Below are 16,184 nucleotides of genomic sequence, written 5' to 3'. Positions count from 1 at the left end.
TCCAGTCAACTTTTCAAAGCAAAACATGTTCATAACATGTTTTTTGAAGTCTTTTTAAAAAGGATCACACACACACACAATCACACACACCTGAGCAGGCCAATATCGTGCCTGGGCTCTATTCCGGTGGGCTGTCGGAGGGAGACTGATGGAGGCTGGCAGACAGGCGTTTAGGGAGGAGTCCGTCTGTTCCACGGTGTCGGCAGAGCCAGCCACCATCCATCTCCATTATACACATCCACATGCCACTGGGCAGGGGACAACTCTTCAGAGAATGACCGTGGGGGGGGGGGGTTGAGTGGAGGCGGGATGGGTGCAGGGGAGGAGGAAGGGAGTGACTGTCAAACTCCTGTTACGCTGTTGTTCCCGGCTCCCGAGCCTCCTCGGCTTATACATGTCGCGCTTGTGTAAACCACTGACAGAGGAAGAGGAGCAGTCATTGGAGGGACATGATGTGAATTCATTTCTCGTGGCAGGCTCTGCCTCTCTCCATCAACATTTTTTATTGATTTCTTTTTGATCTGGTTTAGACCACATACATTTCATTTATTAATTCGTTACTAACATATCCCTGGCAAGGTCCAGGAGAGTCATAAAAAAAAAAAGATCAGCTGAAATGCCTCATTTAAAGTGAGAGCATGTAAGTTTAGAAAAAACACCATCCTCCTCTTACACAAAAATAAGTAATAAAAGCAAAAAAACACACCCTTGCTAGCTTCATTACATGCAGGGGTTTTGCAACTACATCCTCGCTTGACCTTTACTTACTATATTTTAGTAGGTCACAGATAAAAATCTAATTGGCTTTATCACAGGAGTATAACAAGAAGTAAACATATCATGCCAATTTATGTAATGTAGCTGCCCCCTGTGGTGGCAGTGGCTCTGGCTTTAGGGCCACTTAGACAGGAGTTTATGTTGGTGGGGAAAATACTGTGCATTCATTATCATGTGTATGATGTCCTCTACAACAAGTCCTCCAAACTAAACACCAAAATAGGTGGTCAGCCGTGTCGTGGTGGCAGTAGTGAAATAGTCAAATGGTCACCAAAAACATAATCCACAATCCTCTGGAGACCAGGAATCTATGTGCCAAATTTTTATGGCAATCCATCCAATAGTTGTTGAGATATTCTAATCTGGACCATAGTGGTGGACCTACCGACACTGCCGCTCCCACAGCAACCCAACAAAGATGGCTAAAAATCTGTATGTCATGAAACAATAATCATGAAAATACAAAGGTGTTTGACAAAATAATCTTAACTATAGGGCCACTTCTTGGCTTTTTCTGGGGCTTTAAACCGCATGAGATGTGGACCTTGAGTTAAGATCATTTCGTAAAACTAATGTCGGAAATGACCTTTCACGCTCAGTAAAGATACTGTGTTGATAACCAGATAAAAAAAATGTACTTCAGAATGGAAAGTGTCACGGGAAAACTATCACGATTTCTTATTTTGTCTACAGTGTGGAGTCCTATGTAGTATTACAATTCTTGCCTTTAGTATTGTAGAAAGTTTGAGGAACAGACATAGAAAATACTGCAAGAGAGGTAGATGACATGACAAAACCAAAATTACCACATTTGACGTGGATCACTGAGCCAGCAGGAAGACCCATTGTCAACGCAACACTGAACAAAAACCCTTTCACAATATCTGCAACAGGTGACTCAAAAAAATGATGATTCTCCTGCCACTATTTCCCCAACAATCTCTAACACAGGGGGCGTACACATTTTCTCTTAACAGCCAAATAATTTCAAAGATGTGAATAAGCTCAGACATAAATGGCTGGCTAGAAAATATGGTTGCCATGGGAACAGCAACTAGAAGACTGCTCTGATGTGGGAATTATCAATCACATTGATCAGGTTTAGCCAAAGCAGTGAACAAGACTCATTATGGAAAACCCCTGTCAAGTGTCCTCATCTCAGTACTCACAAAGCTACTGCTTTATGTCGAGCTCTGTATCGCTATATCACAAACGAGCTTTACATCACAAACAACAGCGAACTCGGTATTTTCAAATCTTCATGTAGATTAAGTGAAGTCAAAAACCCCTCAGTCTCTCTTTGTCTCCATTTCTGAGGTCGTCACTCTCGCTACGTCAGTCAAGTTTTCCCGTTCTCGCTCTGCAGTTTACAAAGATAAAGTGGGGCAGATTTTACCTCTTAAAACTCACAGTGTTTGCTGAAAGAGTGTGTGAGACGGAGGTAGACAAATGCAAGCTTCTCATTTCTATCCAACAACCATCAATGTTGCTGGCTGAAATGACAACTGTCGCCGGCAAATTTAGCGACATGCTAACAACTGCAGCTTGAATTACAGCAGATAAAGTGTTTAATTAATTACTTTCAGTTTTGCTCGTGTTTGTGGATTTGTAAAGGTTAAAAATAAAAATAAAAAGCTTGACAAACCGGCTGTGCTTACGTGTGGTAGCTGAGATATGAGAGGACAATTGCTGTGTTTAGGGAGGGTTGCAATCCTGTCTTTGAAAACGTAGAAAGATACAAGAGAATATTTTTTTTCCTTTTTTCAATCCTATCATCTCACCTTCTCTCATTTCCTCTCTTTACAGATTATAGCAGTATGAGCGATAGATTTCCCCCCAGACGCAGGTGAAGAGGGGCTGAAGTTAAAAGTGGAGGCATGCCAGTTGGTGTGTAATCACTGTTTTAACCTCCCTCTAGGTCATTAATCATAGTAAACATTCTCCGGCAGGGATGTGATCCTCCAGCCTCCTCCACTCCACACAGCCTCACTCAAGCACGGCTGCTGAGAATCGGGGGGTCTGAGACAGGCAGCTAATCAGGACGCCTATGGTGAAAAAGCTGCGGACCTGGATAAAGAGTATTCATTTAAATAAGTAGTGATTTAAAAAGTCAGTAAGTATTAATTTAAATGTGTGAAGCGCCAAGCCCTGCCATAGGGTGGACTTAAACCTGTCATTTAAAATCTGCAGTGAATACAGCCCAAGACTGAGTTTTTTGTTTGTTTTTTCTTTCTTGATACTATTTTTTGTATCCATGAATTTGCTGTTTAAATATCTGTAACCAAGGAAGAAACCAATTTCTGAAAAATCTGAATTTTTTTTTTTTTTCTCTCTGTAGTCAGTGGCTTTTGATTTGGGGTTTAATCTTTGATTCTGCCCAACAGGGGTGTGGAAGAAAAAAAAAAAAAGCAAACTAGTGTTAATCTTAAAGTCAAATCAGAAGTAATCCTCTTTATGGTATAAATCGTGGCAACTCTGTCTTCCAGAAATGATATTTATACAGCCTATTGACAAAATGGAAAAAACGAAACAGAAATCAAAACCAAGCTAATTTATAAACTGAAAATTTCACAAAACAGCCTACAGAGGTTTGAGTCATTAAGACTGTAACTTGGAGTAAATTAACAGAAGTAAAAATTCTAATTTGGATAAACTCAAACTCAAAGTCAAAACCTAAGAAATTAAGTTGGATCACCTAACTCAAAATTTTATTTTTGAGACAGAATAAGAATTTTAGCAATTTTTTCTTTTTTATAGTGTATGCGGTTGGGTTTAGGCAACACCAGCACTGTGGTTACTGCTATGAAAAGATTTTGGTTTTTGTTAAAGTAAACAAGTTGTGTCTTGTGCACTTAACATTTATGTGGACATGTTCATTTGTTAACTCGATATGTTGATAAAAACTTAAAAAAAAATATATTCCATATTAATATCAAAGAGTTAATCAGTCTTGTTGATTTGGTTAAAATAATGATGGCTAATTCAAAGTAGCTATTGAATATTTACCCAGAAAGATTAGTATAGCGATACATAACACCATCCAAAATATTGCATGCTGCATTCATAACTTTCCATCTTTGCTCTGGTACTCCGCAAGCACCTTTTCCTCCTCAGTCATTTCTGATTTACATCCTATTTCTCTGCAGTACTGAAACCAGAAAAACTTATTAGCTACTTTAAATCTAGAGGATCTGGGTTCAAGAACCCGACAAAAGCTTGGTATTGATGCCGCTCCATATAATCCATGTGGCTCCCGAGTCATTTTTTATGATTTATGTTCATTAGGCACGGCGCTGCTGTTGTGCTATTCATTTCCCCTCAATAAACAGTGAGTTCGAGACAAGCTGCAGCTTCATAAAATACAACCATCTTCTTGAGTAGCAGTTGTGAGAAATGCAGCTAACAGGCGTCAGCTGTTGTCCTCGCCCCCCCTCCCAGTCCTTCCAATGGTTGTAAAGTATGAAGTGCATTAGTGAGATAACACTTCCTTTCCTTTTAACAATATTGCTGTTTCTCAGTGGCGACCCGCTGTTGGCTGTTAGTCACACTTATCAACTCAAGGGAAGCACAACTTCAAAAAGGTGCTCAGATCTGAGCCAGGCAGTCAACCATTAGAGAAGAAACAACATATTAGCCGTGCTCTGTTTGATTGCTCCTTCTTTCGACTTAGAATGACAGTGTTAAACTAGACTAAACTGTTTTGGAGCGGACCATAAAAAGTTCAACCTCAGGACAGCAGTGTAGGTTTTTTCTATTTTCTTGTATCTCGGTTTATCTAAAGTGTTTGTTCTTGCAATTCCAGCTCTTGTTACAACCACAGTGCCCAGCTAGTGTGGTAATCCAACAACCACCACTACAGAGAAAGACAACTAACAAGCAACAAATCTCAATCAAACGTCTTAATAAACATAAGAACACATTACAATCTCTCAGACAGATGTGTCAGTGGTGTATATTGTGTGTATAACTTGACACCAGATGGTGCTGGGGGTTCAAAGCCAGAATTTCCTTTCGTGATTGATGGATGACAACAAAATGGTAAGATATACTCTCCTGCGTCCGAAACCACACCGACGTGTTCTGCTGCTGCTTCTGCTGCTTCACTGATTACGGCAACTCAAGTCGCTCGGGGACCCCAGAGAAATAAGAGATGAGGCCGAGCCAACGCCGCTGCATTCAAAGTCACTCAAAAACACGGTCACACAGAAGTGATAAAATGAAAAAAAACAACTGCGTTTCAAAACCAAAAAGAGCTGTAATGCACTTTAGTCATTATGTTACACGGAGCTTATACAACGCTGTTGTTTCAAGCTTTTGCGTTAGACTTTTGACAATATGTTTGAAACTAGGAGAGAGCTCCACTGCTATAGCAATTCAATTTTCAACCTTATTTTCAATTTTATATTCATAATAGGGGTGGCATACTGCATGTCTTCAACTTCCCTGATCCTTGTCCGCGCTCTCTGTATCACTGTATCCAGCTGTGACGGGTTACTTCCAGCACCAACAAACATCAAAATACTGTAAGGCTGCGGAGGGTGACTTTGGTTGAGATAGGTTTGTTTGGCCCCCAGGCAGCCTTGGAGGAGCACACTGCAGTCCGCTCAGCTGTCAGAGCAGCGAAGGGCGTTTCGGACATCGAAAAAAGCTCATTTGTGCGCGTCCACAAACACGGGCAGAGCGGCAGGCGGTCGTCGTTTTGACCAGGTTAACAGAACAAATGGTCAGAGGGAAAGGGATGAAACAGGTAGGGCCAAGAAGGTAGTGTGTAGACTACTTTTTAAACCAGAGCCAGCAGGAGCCATGCAGAGTAGAAAAAGTAAAGTTTTTGGCTAAGTGGGCTTAGATCCTTCTGCACAAATAGGGACTTAAATTATATCTTTTTATTTTTAATCATCAAAACTTCTGATTACCAACAATGATTTATCCTAAATGTACTAACAAGTGCTTATTGTCTTTACTGTAAGAAGCCACAGTCTAACATAGCTTTTGCCTTTGTGCCTTTATAGTCATTAAAAACGATTTTAAAACACATAAAAAGAGCCATCACACTGCGACATGTTCCTTTTCTTTATAACAAACACAGCCATTGTAAATATTCAGAAACAACTCTATTATGGTATTTAACGCTGCAATTCTAGTCTGACGTGTTGAGAGGAAATAGTGAGATTATCTGGGTGTGAAGGTGCAATTACATACCCTAGATGGGGTTTACTTTACTTATTGAGTCACTGTATGTTTGTAGTACTAGTAAAGAAAGCAACTGCCGTACAGATGATGCACAGTTTTAACTCCTATTAAGGATGTTCTTTTTGTGTGTACAAAGTTGGAAACTTTCTCCCAATTCATTCACGATCAAAAAATGCCCCCTGGCCTCCAGGTAGTTGTTCATGTTCTTTCGGTATTTGGCTGGATTTTCTTAGACCACGCAAAATGAAATTTATGCATTTTCAGTGGAGTCGATTTTGCTGTTAAATCGTTTTACTTGCCTTTGTGTACACCAATTCAACTGGGAATATTTCAAAGTGTGTTAAAGGACTTTAACTATATCCACTGTGGTGCTGCTAAAATGTGAAAACTGTACATTGAATCTTCCATTATGAAGGCACTCTAAAGAATTTCTCTGGCTCAGGCAGGGCAAAGTCTCTGCAGAAATAGGCTCTTTTGCACCCGAACCTTCTGCATCAGTTTGCCAGAGGGGATTTTTGTGAAGTGACAGTGGAGTGGATGGCCTGGGTCATATGCTATTATTGTATTTTGTGTGAAATTGCTACATCAATGAGGGCAGGTAGGTTGGGAGTGGAGAGGCTTACTGAATGTGTTCCAGCATTTCTGACATTCAGGAGTGCCTTTTTTTTTTTTTCCTTGCTTCTTCTGACGGCGAGTATGGTGATGAAAAACAGATGGTGCTAATTTGATTATGCAGCAGGAGAGTTGGAAGACAGAAATGTTAAACACTCTCCAAGTAACTCAGTGTACAATCGAAACAAGCATTGATTTCTAGTGCGAAACTCATCTTAGTCTCATTAGTCCAAGTGGGGAGAAAATATGTCATGTTTATGTTCAAACCACTTGAATTACCTCAGGAGAAGAGAACTTTTGTAATTATAGACGTTAAAACTTGCATTGTACCGGTCTGCAGTGTTAGCTAGCAAGCAATTTAAAAGATAATGTTGGCAGCCTTTCATATGACTTTTTGTCAACAAATGCATTGAAAATACAAGAACCAGCAATGAATTGATCCTGGTAACGGGTATTGTCCGTGTATCCCAAGCCTAATGTATCTTATTCCTCTGTGCAATTGTCAAAGAGTCAGGAAAAACAAAAATCTATGCTAGATTTGGGCGGCCTTATAGGCCCCGTAAAATCAGCACCATGCTGTAGCCCAGTCAAGATGGGGAAAAAGACAACAAGAGCCCGAAAGAGGAGACCACAGACAAGGAGGAAACTGTTGTTGATTATATGTTTTACTAAGTTTTAAGTGTTTTTTTATCCAATGATAAAATGATAAGATGGGGAAGTGGCCAAGCAGACACAGATGGGAGGAATGGGAAGAACCTGAATTAAAATATAGTGTTAGATCAACAAATCGGCAAGATTGTGACTTCATGGTCACCACGACCTGAACCTTGGCTACATGAAGTAAGGAATTTACCCAAATTGGAGATGTTTTTGGGCATGCAAGTCAGGAGCCTAATCACCCCATCTGTTGCTCTACCCAGTCCATTTGGTGACTGCAAATTTAATGTAGGATTTCCATATAGGGATAGTAAAAAAAAAAAAAAAAAAAAACTATAAAAACCTGAGGTTTTAGAGAACCAAGAGAGCAGTAGTCGATTAACTGGGGACACTGGATCGCCTTTCCTTTATTACAAGAGTTCCTTTATTACAATGAACACGGGCACTGTAGTTTATTTTAATTAATTCCAAATACACCATCTTGCTGGTGTAAATACTCACTACCTCACCTCGGCAAATGTTTATAAATTCGCAGTTAAAAATAGTCCCAAGCAAATGGACAATTTACTTCTTTTTGAGGGACATTTGTGAGAAACTACACTGCCCAGGTGTTTTTTTATCATGCTGCCTTTTTAAAAAAAAAAAAAAAAAAAAAAAAAATGCAACTATGTATTTGCGATCCATATTTTAAGATGTAAGGATTCAGGAGTGAATGAGTTTGGGGCCTTAACCTTTAGGTACAGACGACCACTGTCATATACTATCAAATATAATAATAAATGCTAAAGAGGTGCAAAGCTCCCTTTCTATGTGACAGATAAACAACTGAATTAATCATTTAATCAATAGCACAGGCACAAAACAGAATGTGTCAAGTGTGAGGGGGAACTCTGGCTAAGAGTCTAGCTATGCTAGCGGCTCTGTGAGGCTGTACTTAAGCACGGCGGTGCTTTGTGCTAAATGCTAACACCAGCATGCTAATATGCTGACAGTGACGATGTGAGCATGCGGATGTTTAGCTGGTATAATGTTCACCATGTTCATCCTCTTAGTTTAGCATGCTGATATTTCTTTTAAGTAGCATGTAACACAGTACAGCTGAGGCTAGCGGGAATGTCATTAGTTTTATGGGTATTTGGTCACAGACCAAGGTACTGCACAAATTAAAATTGACCTGACGATGGGGCTAGAGAAAAGTTAAGTCACTGGAACTTGTCCTCAAGGGGCCTTCAATATCTGTAGTTAATTTCACGGCAATCCATCATGTAGTTGTCGAGATATTTCACTCATAACTACAAATGTCAACCTCACGGTGGCACTACAGGGAGAGTCAATGGAGTTATTGAAGTCATTGGGGTTCATCCACTGCAGACCATCCATGTCTGCACAAAAATTTCATTTCAATCCATCCAATTGTTGTTGAGATATTTCAGTCTGGAACAAAGTGGTGGAGCGACAGACCGACTGTATAGCTGAAGGCTATCAAAGCTAAAAGTTTAATAGCAACATGCATTTTTTAAATAGTTTTTAAAGCTGTGCTGAACCCAATGTCACAGTGCCCAATGTGCCAGGTTTAAAATCACCTGGCACATTTTAGTAATGTCATGAATGTCACTGCACTCAAAAAAAAAACCCAAAAGACTCTCTGCTCTCTGTGATTTCCACTGATTGTTCAGTTTGCACGAGATTTCTCTTTATTATGTGCATAGTCCTTAATTTCCACACCAATGAAACTACCTTTAATAGTGGCTTTTATTCTCTAATTTTCTTCTACTTTTGAAGTTATAAAAAATACATCCTAGGTCTATGCCCATTCACTAGATGTATTATGAAGAAAGGGGCATCCTTTGTTCCTCTGGTGAGTAACAGCAGTTGCAGTTCTTGAGATCTCACATTTTCTTTTTTGAATCTCCTTGAGGACATCCTTATCCTCAGACCACTGACTGATTGATCCAGTTTTCTGATTAATACAACTCGCCCAAAATCATTCAAGGACTCACACACGCTTGCTCCAGTGCGTAGCAGACTTAACAGGACACACTTCCATGACGAAAGGCTCTGAATGAGACACTGGGGCACAAGTTTTGAATTGTTCTGTTGCCAGCAGCATCCGGGGTCTCACAGGTGAAGAACTTCTGAGTTGATCAAGAGTGCAGCGGACCAAGACTGCTGTCTGTCCAAGTCCTTTGGCAATGTCTATTATACTGGTTTCATCAGGTCAAAATCCTGTTCTTAAGATCAAAACGGTCTTTGAAGTCTGAGATGGTCTTTTGATGTTACTTAAAAATCGGGATGACCGAAGGTCTTTAAACCAGTGGTTAAGATAAAAACCAACACTCAAGATGTTTTTTTTTTTTCTCCAATAGTCTGGGGATGAAGTATGTCTCTCTTTGTAGCTTCTCATTTCATGGAAACGTGCCAAGAAGCTGTCATTCCTCATAAAAAAATAAAGCTGAACTTAATAAAAAGGACGGCTGAAGGTTGCTGCTTGAGAATTTTTTCTCAGGAAATCACTTAAAATAGTCAAAGAACAAATTACTATTCATTAGGAAATGCAAAGATGCAACATCTTTGTGACAAACAAATTAAAATCACTGCCATGCTTTCATCTGGCTAAGTATCAAATATAACAAATATTACTCTTGAACTGTTCCAAATTTAACTTTGATCCACTTGAGCTAAATTCAATTTCTTCTTCAGTATTGTTTTAGAAACACACGAGCACAGATTTTCTTCAGACGGGAATACATTACTGTTACACTTCTGAGAACCCATCAAAATTTCAACCAGAGACAGAAGAAGAGGAAAAGTTAATACTGGGCTTTCTGACACAGTTACATGCAGAAGGTGGTTAATCTATTTAATATCCTTAAATTTTCCGGAGAAACTGTCATGCTGATGTTATAGAAAAACCGTAGCTGTAGAAAGAGATTTTCAATGGAATTAGGTAAATTTGGATGTAATCCCAAAAAAGTGGATGTGTTGATTTAATTATAAAACTAAATTTTGAGGCCATATTTGAATGTGAATCTAATTTTTGGAGTTGCTGTCCGCAACTGGCGAAGAAATAACCACATTATTTTTATTTTAAGACATTGTACTTGTTTAAAAAAAGACTTAACTGAGCCAGAGCTATTCTGATGAACGCACCATGATATAATATTGATCAATCAGATTTAGTCTGTGGCTCTTCCAGGTAGAAAATACACTTCATACTAATTAAATGCACAAGAAAACTGTTTGGGGACACTTCCATTTGGGACCGCATTCATTTTGATATCTTTTTCCTGCAGCACATGTGTGCAATGAAAGGCTATTGATACCAGCTCCACTCAGCCTGGCACTGTATTTACATGCCGCAACCTCATATGACATTGCCAAATAAATCAACTATCTTCTGAAAGTGGCTATAAATCGAGAGTTTTACAGAACAGGCTGTACGCAGACTGACAGTAATGATCAAACACACTCAGCCTCCTGCACCCTTTCAACAAATCTGTCCTCTCCGCTCTCCTTTCTAATGCAGCATGGCTCAAGGCTGCAAAGTCTAGACTCAAAAGCAAAGGTCATAATGCACATATATTTGCCTATTGAAGGAGATCAGGCTAAAAATATTAGAGTCCTACATGAAAAGTCTTGTTTGAGGAACTTTGATGACATTCAAAAATTGCATAACAGCTGAATGGCACATTTAAATACAAAAAAGACGACAGGTTACGTACAACATACGACATACAAAAAGACTGAGGCTAAAGCTTCATGTCCCAGGCAAAAATTTGGTTGGAGTTGCTGACTCCTACACAGTGGGCGAACATTACACAGTGGATGTGACAATCATGAATTAGGCTTTTTTAAATATTACCTAAGACTAATGTAGTTACTAATGATGTGTGTTACTATTTTATGTGATAAGCTAGCATGCTTGCATGGTTTTGACTTGAAAATATACATTTTAAGTTTTGTTCTTTGTTTTTTCTGAGCAAAAAATATGCACGCGGACTATCTGAATAGAGGATGCAGAGGTTGGCAAGGAGAAAAATTCGTGCAGCTCCAGCCAGGATCTCAGGGTAGTTACTTTCTTCAACAGCTCATAATTCATATACTAAGCAGCTGGACATTCACAGAGGCCACAAAGCCACAAATGTGAATCTGAATAAAACATGCATCATAAAACCAGATAACAGGGACTTTTCTGAACCTCATGGGCCCATATAAAAGTTATACATCAATGATAAACTAAATTAATTGCCCTCTCTCTTTCCTGGAGTTAATTACCTTAGGGCGTTTCATTCTACAGCTTAGCTCAGTGTTTGTTTTTAAATTATTTATCATATCGCAAATTACTATTCTTTACACTCCCTCTCTCACCCTTTCTTATTTCTTATTTTGCTCTCAAGCTCTCTTGATTTTCCTTGCCAGCCAAATCCAGAGGTCCAAGGTGAGCAGCGGTAGGAATTTTCTGTCATGAATAAACCATTTTATGCCCCCTCCCAACACCACCATAAGGCAATTTTTTGTTTGAATCAGTGCAGCTAATATTTCCCCACACGCCACCGCGGGAAATACATTTTTAAAAGAGTCGCCCAACGGTCGAGTTGAAACATGCACTCACTCTCTGTGGGTTAGGTTATATTATACGTACACGATTATGTTAAACATCTGACACTTTAAATGGCATCAAACGTAAGGGAAAATACTCCTAATGCCGAAATTTATTTTTCTGCACTTTTTTGAGGCCACAGAACTGTTCTTCATTCCTCTCCTGTTCTACAACCAGCTGTATCAAGTCGGAGGATGTCTATCTTTTATTAAAGATCTCTCTGGCACCACTGTCTTCTCCCCATACCAAATGAATGCACATTCACGCTTTGCATTCTGGCCATGTTTCAGATATACGCACAGTAGTCTGAATTAAAATCGCAAAATAATATGATTTACACCATGACCTGGGCATATTTTTACTCTAATTGGCTTGTGGACATTATTTCTTTCAGATGGCTTTGGTAGAAAATGATTTGTGTTGAAAACTAAGTGTACAAACAAGATGTGATAAAATGTAGGCATAATTGCTAAAATAAATGGATGGTGGATGTGCATAACTTATAATTCCCAATTTAGGGGTCAATCGGAGTTTTGGCAGAATTAAAAAAACTTTTTAACAACTTTGACATGATATTACAAATGCATGTTTTTAAATTTTGTAAAAATATTGCTTCAGTCAAGACACTACCTATCGTTGAACAGTGCTGGAAAAAAACTTCAAGCAGATCATCCTTTCAAGGCAATGATTTCCTTTTTGAAATCTCAATGTGAGACTGACATTTTTTTTTTGTACCACTCTTATGCTTCAAACGTTACACCACCACAAAACAACCAAAGTAGAAATAAAGTATTACAACAAAAACAGCAATTAAGAAGCCAAATACTGCTATCCATCTCTATTTATCTGCTTTTTTTTTTTTTCCCCCCAGCAAAGCTCACTTACACTTTGTTTTTCAAGAAGCAATTTTTTCCTATTGGCCGCAAAAGATTTCATTTGTATGCTTCAAGAGAGGAGGTCGCAGGCTTGCTGGAAGCAGGGAGCAGTGGGCCAGTCGTAGAGTTATATACTGTACATCTGGGGAGATCATGAGAAATGTTGAGCTTAAATGTGAGTCGAAAAAAAAATAAACTGAGGTTTGAAATTTATGAACGGATCAAACCCGACCCCGTGAGAGGTAAATCAAGAAACTGCCGGTGAACAAAAGCCTTCAGAAGCACCAGAGAACCATGCACGTGAGGCACATGTCTACACATACAGAAATGAACTATTAGAGACGAGACACTCCAGCTCATTGGGTCTCCCACACCCAACACAAGGCCTGTACACCCACGTTCCCGCTGACGTCTGGCTCACAGATGCATCTACCAACAGAATCCTTCTCCACCCTCCACCTGCACCAGTTGTGCTCTGTTCGCATGCACCCTGGAGGGCATGTTAATTCCCACTGGTGGATTATTATAATGCTCCCCGAGTGTTAGTTAACATGCTGCTATGGATTTCGTGCTGTTACGCTGAATTCCCACAGCAGGGAGCATCCCCAAGAGCTGAATCATACCAACAGACCCAACTGTAACGGCACCGGCTTTGAGACATGAGCGTTTCTGACAGAACTAACACCGAGTGTGTGTCAGAAACACTGCTCACGGCTTGTTCACAATGAGCGAGTGTCTATTTGTGCCTCTGTCTGTTAATACTTGTTATCAAAACCAAACAACAAAGAAAGTCAACAGGGGAAAGAGCATAAAGCCTAAGCCAGTAGTTCCTTAACTTTTTGCTCTTAAAATGAAACAATGTCGTCAGACATCCATGAGCTGTGAGTAGTTCCATCTTGTATGAGTGACTTTCCCTTCCCCGATTAATTTGAATAATCTTTGGAGGCTTAAAGAGGAAAAAATATCAAGTATTTCACAGGAGCAGATAGCACAAAATACAGAAAACTCAGAAAGAAATGTATGTAATTTGGTGTGGATGCAATTTGTTTTTTTCTTCTAGCCCATTTGAAATTGAAGGGGCTCTCCACTGATTTTACACGAGGTTCAGTTTACTTGTCATGGGGAGCACTACTCAGCCTGTGAAAAGAGTTGGCGCTGTGGCTCTGAAGGGAGTTGTATAAAGTCAAGCCAATAACAGCCCACCCCGAGACAAAATGGCGTCATTTCAAAATGTCTTCAAGTGAAGTTCGCGAACGGTTGAATACCTTAGCTTGTAGTTTTCCCTGCTTTTCAGCCATTTATGTCAACATGTAACATCGCTTCCAGTAGGAAGAAATCGTTTCAGCCCAAACGTTTTTACACAGGAAGTAGGAACAAACGCCAACAGAGACTTTCCCAGCCCACTTTCTCGATGAAAGGCTCCACTCACTCTATAACTCAAGGATTGAACCGTCCAATGTTACTCTGACTTATTAAAAACTAATTTTGGGATCTCTTGAAATCACAGCTCACTGTTTACCACTTTGCATCCAGCAAAAAGCTTGCACAGCAGGGATCATAGCAATGACGCATGCATTTGCTTGCGTGCACACTGAGGAACCTTGAAATCAGGCTCCTCACGACTGCAACTTTAACCCAAGAAGTGTGATTTAGACTCAGATGAAAAAAAACAAACAATAAAAGTAAAGTCAGGAACATGTCCAACCATCACATGTGACATTTGCATCATGTGCTTGCCTCACTTTATCTCAAACACACAAGCATAGATATCATCACAGTACTTAACCCCCCCCCACTCACTCACACACACACACACACACACACACACACACACACACACACACACACACACACACACACACACACACACACACACACACGTCCATGTCTCAGAGTGATTAATGGTCGCTCATTGTGCTTCACACTCACCTGCATTCGGCTGTTTGATTGATGGGCCTGTATGCTTGACAGATGGACAGATGTGGCATGGCAGAGCACCCAGGCAGGGAGCAACCACCGCGGTCCTGCCTCTTTCTACTTAGTGAGGACAGAGAGATGAAATTATGAGAGAGAGAGAGAGAAAAGAGAAGAGCGAGAGAGAGAGACAGAGAGAGAGAGAAAAAAAATAATAAATTTGCCATTTTCAAAGTGCAAATGGCTCCGATTTTGTTTTTTTCTGTCATGAGCCGGTCAAAAAAAGTAACTGGCTGACATTTTGGGAAAATATCATTGAGCAAACATGAAACGAAAGTGACAGGTGACCAGGTTTATGTGCCCTCTGAGGGCATGTTTTTACTATGAAGCTTTCTGAAAAGCTCTGCCTGGGAGCTTCCTGGTGGCTCAGTTGGATACGCTACAACAAGTGCAACATCTTGGGTTTGTAACAATGCTTTACTGGGCGTGGACTCAAAAACGCACTAAGGAGGCAGGTGAAATACGATGAACCAGTCTTGACTTGAAAATCCAACAAACCTTCAGTCTGTAGCAGGCAGGCGGGCTGAGAAACCACGCAAAGAAAGTCTAACAAGGAGTAGGCAGCAAGCCATGCTCTAGGTTAGAAACTGAGGTCTGAACCGGTAGAGCTAGGAGTAAGGACTAGAGAGCTACGGAACAGGAGTGAAGCTATTTGTACAATCCAGGCAAACTGACCCAGAGACTGAGGAAAGCTAATTGCAGATGCAGCGCAGGTGAGTGAGCAGGTTTGAAGGTCAGCTGACGAGGCTGAGGCCCACTAGTGGACAGGAGAGGATGACTGGTCCTCCCAGTTCCATACATCACTACATAATGATAACCCGCAGGTTTGAAGGATGCCGTCTGCAGACGGTGGTGTCACTAGTCACGAGCCAGTCTGATTCTTACCCCTTAGTGCAGGCACAGTGTTGCATCATGTGCATTGATTTCTTACACGGTGTAGCGAGTGGAAAAACAGCAACTTTGCGAGAACAATTAGTACACTGCACATGCTGGATAAAATTCCTATGTAGTGGAATTTGGACACAGTTCAAGTTTATCTCAATTTCACTACAGGAACTTTTAGAACACAACAAAAAGACCCGTGGGGACTAATCATTCCAATGAGAACAATAAGAACTGGAGGCAGAAGAGATTAGAGGATAGTTTTAATAAGTAACAACACTGAAAGAACTTACCTACAGTGACATTAGTTAACTATCCTCTGGTCCCAGTCCATGGTTTGGGTTTTGGTTTGTTTTTTGTTTTTGTCATCAACAGTTTTTGAAATTATTTCTATATAAACGTATAGGTTTGTATGCATGCCGAAACCCATCTAGGAATTCATTGAGTTCTAGAGAACGTACTGTAATACAGCTGGGGAGATCATGAAAATCTCACAACAGATACTTGCATACATGTTACATTTATGACTTGTCTGCGTGTTTTATTCGCCAATTATATAGCAAGACAAAACAAAGCTGTGCTGACTTTGGCGACTGTCACAGAGCACATCACAGGGA

The 16,184-nt window shown here is 40.1% G+C and overlaps 1 protein-coding gene across 15 annotated transcripts in view; it reads right to left on the bottom strand.

Moving 5' to 3' along the window:
- The window catches only part of LOC120798257 (neural cell adhesion molecule 2-like), a 403,203-nt gene extending 387,776 nt beyond the window's left edge, over positions 1-15,427 (bottom strand). For 6 of the 15 annotated variants that reach the window (XR_005708654.1, XR_005708651.1, XR_005708655.1 and 3 more), the window contains exons 1-2: positions 15,184-15,418; positions 14,641-14,745 (exon numbers count right to left, since the gene is read on the bottom strand). The gene's annotated coding sequence lies outside the window, so the exon portion shown is untranslated. Of the gene's footprint in view, positions 1-14,640; positions 14,746-15,183 lie in introns of all 15 variants that reach the window. The other 9 variants (XR_005708661.1, XR_005708660.1, XR_005708650.1 and 6 more) reach the window with 6 other exon arrangements.
- Between the last annotated feature and the right edge of the window lie 757 nt (positions 15,428-16,184).

This window comes from Xiphias gladius, chromosome 13 (assembly GCF_016859285.1).
Source record: "Xiphias gladius isolate SHS-SW01 ecotype Sanya breed wild chromosome 13, ASM1685928v1, whole genome shotgun sequence".
Classification (NCBI taxonomy): domain Eukaryota; kingdom Metazoa; phylum Chordata; class Actinopteri; order Istiophoriformes; family Xiphiidae; genus Xiphias; species Xiphias gladius.
The sequence above is the reverse complement of the archived record's forward strand: the minus strand, read 5'-3'. Positions and strand labels throughout refer to the sequence as shown.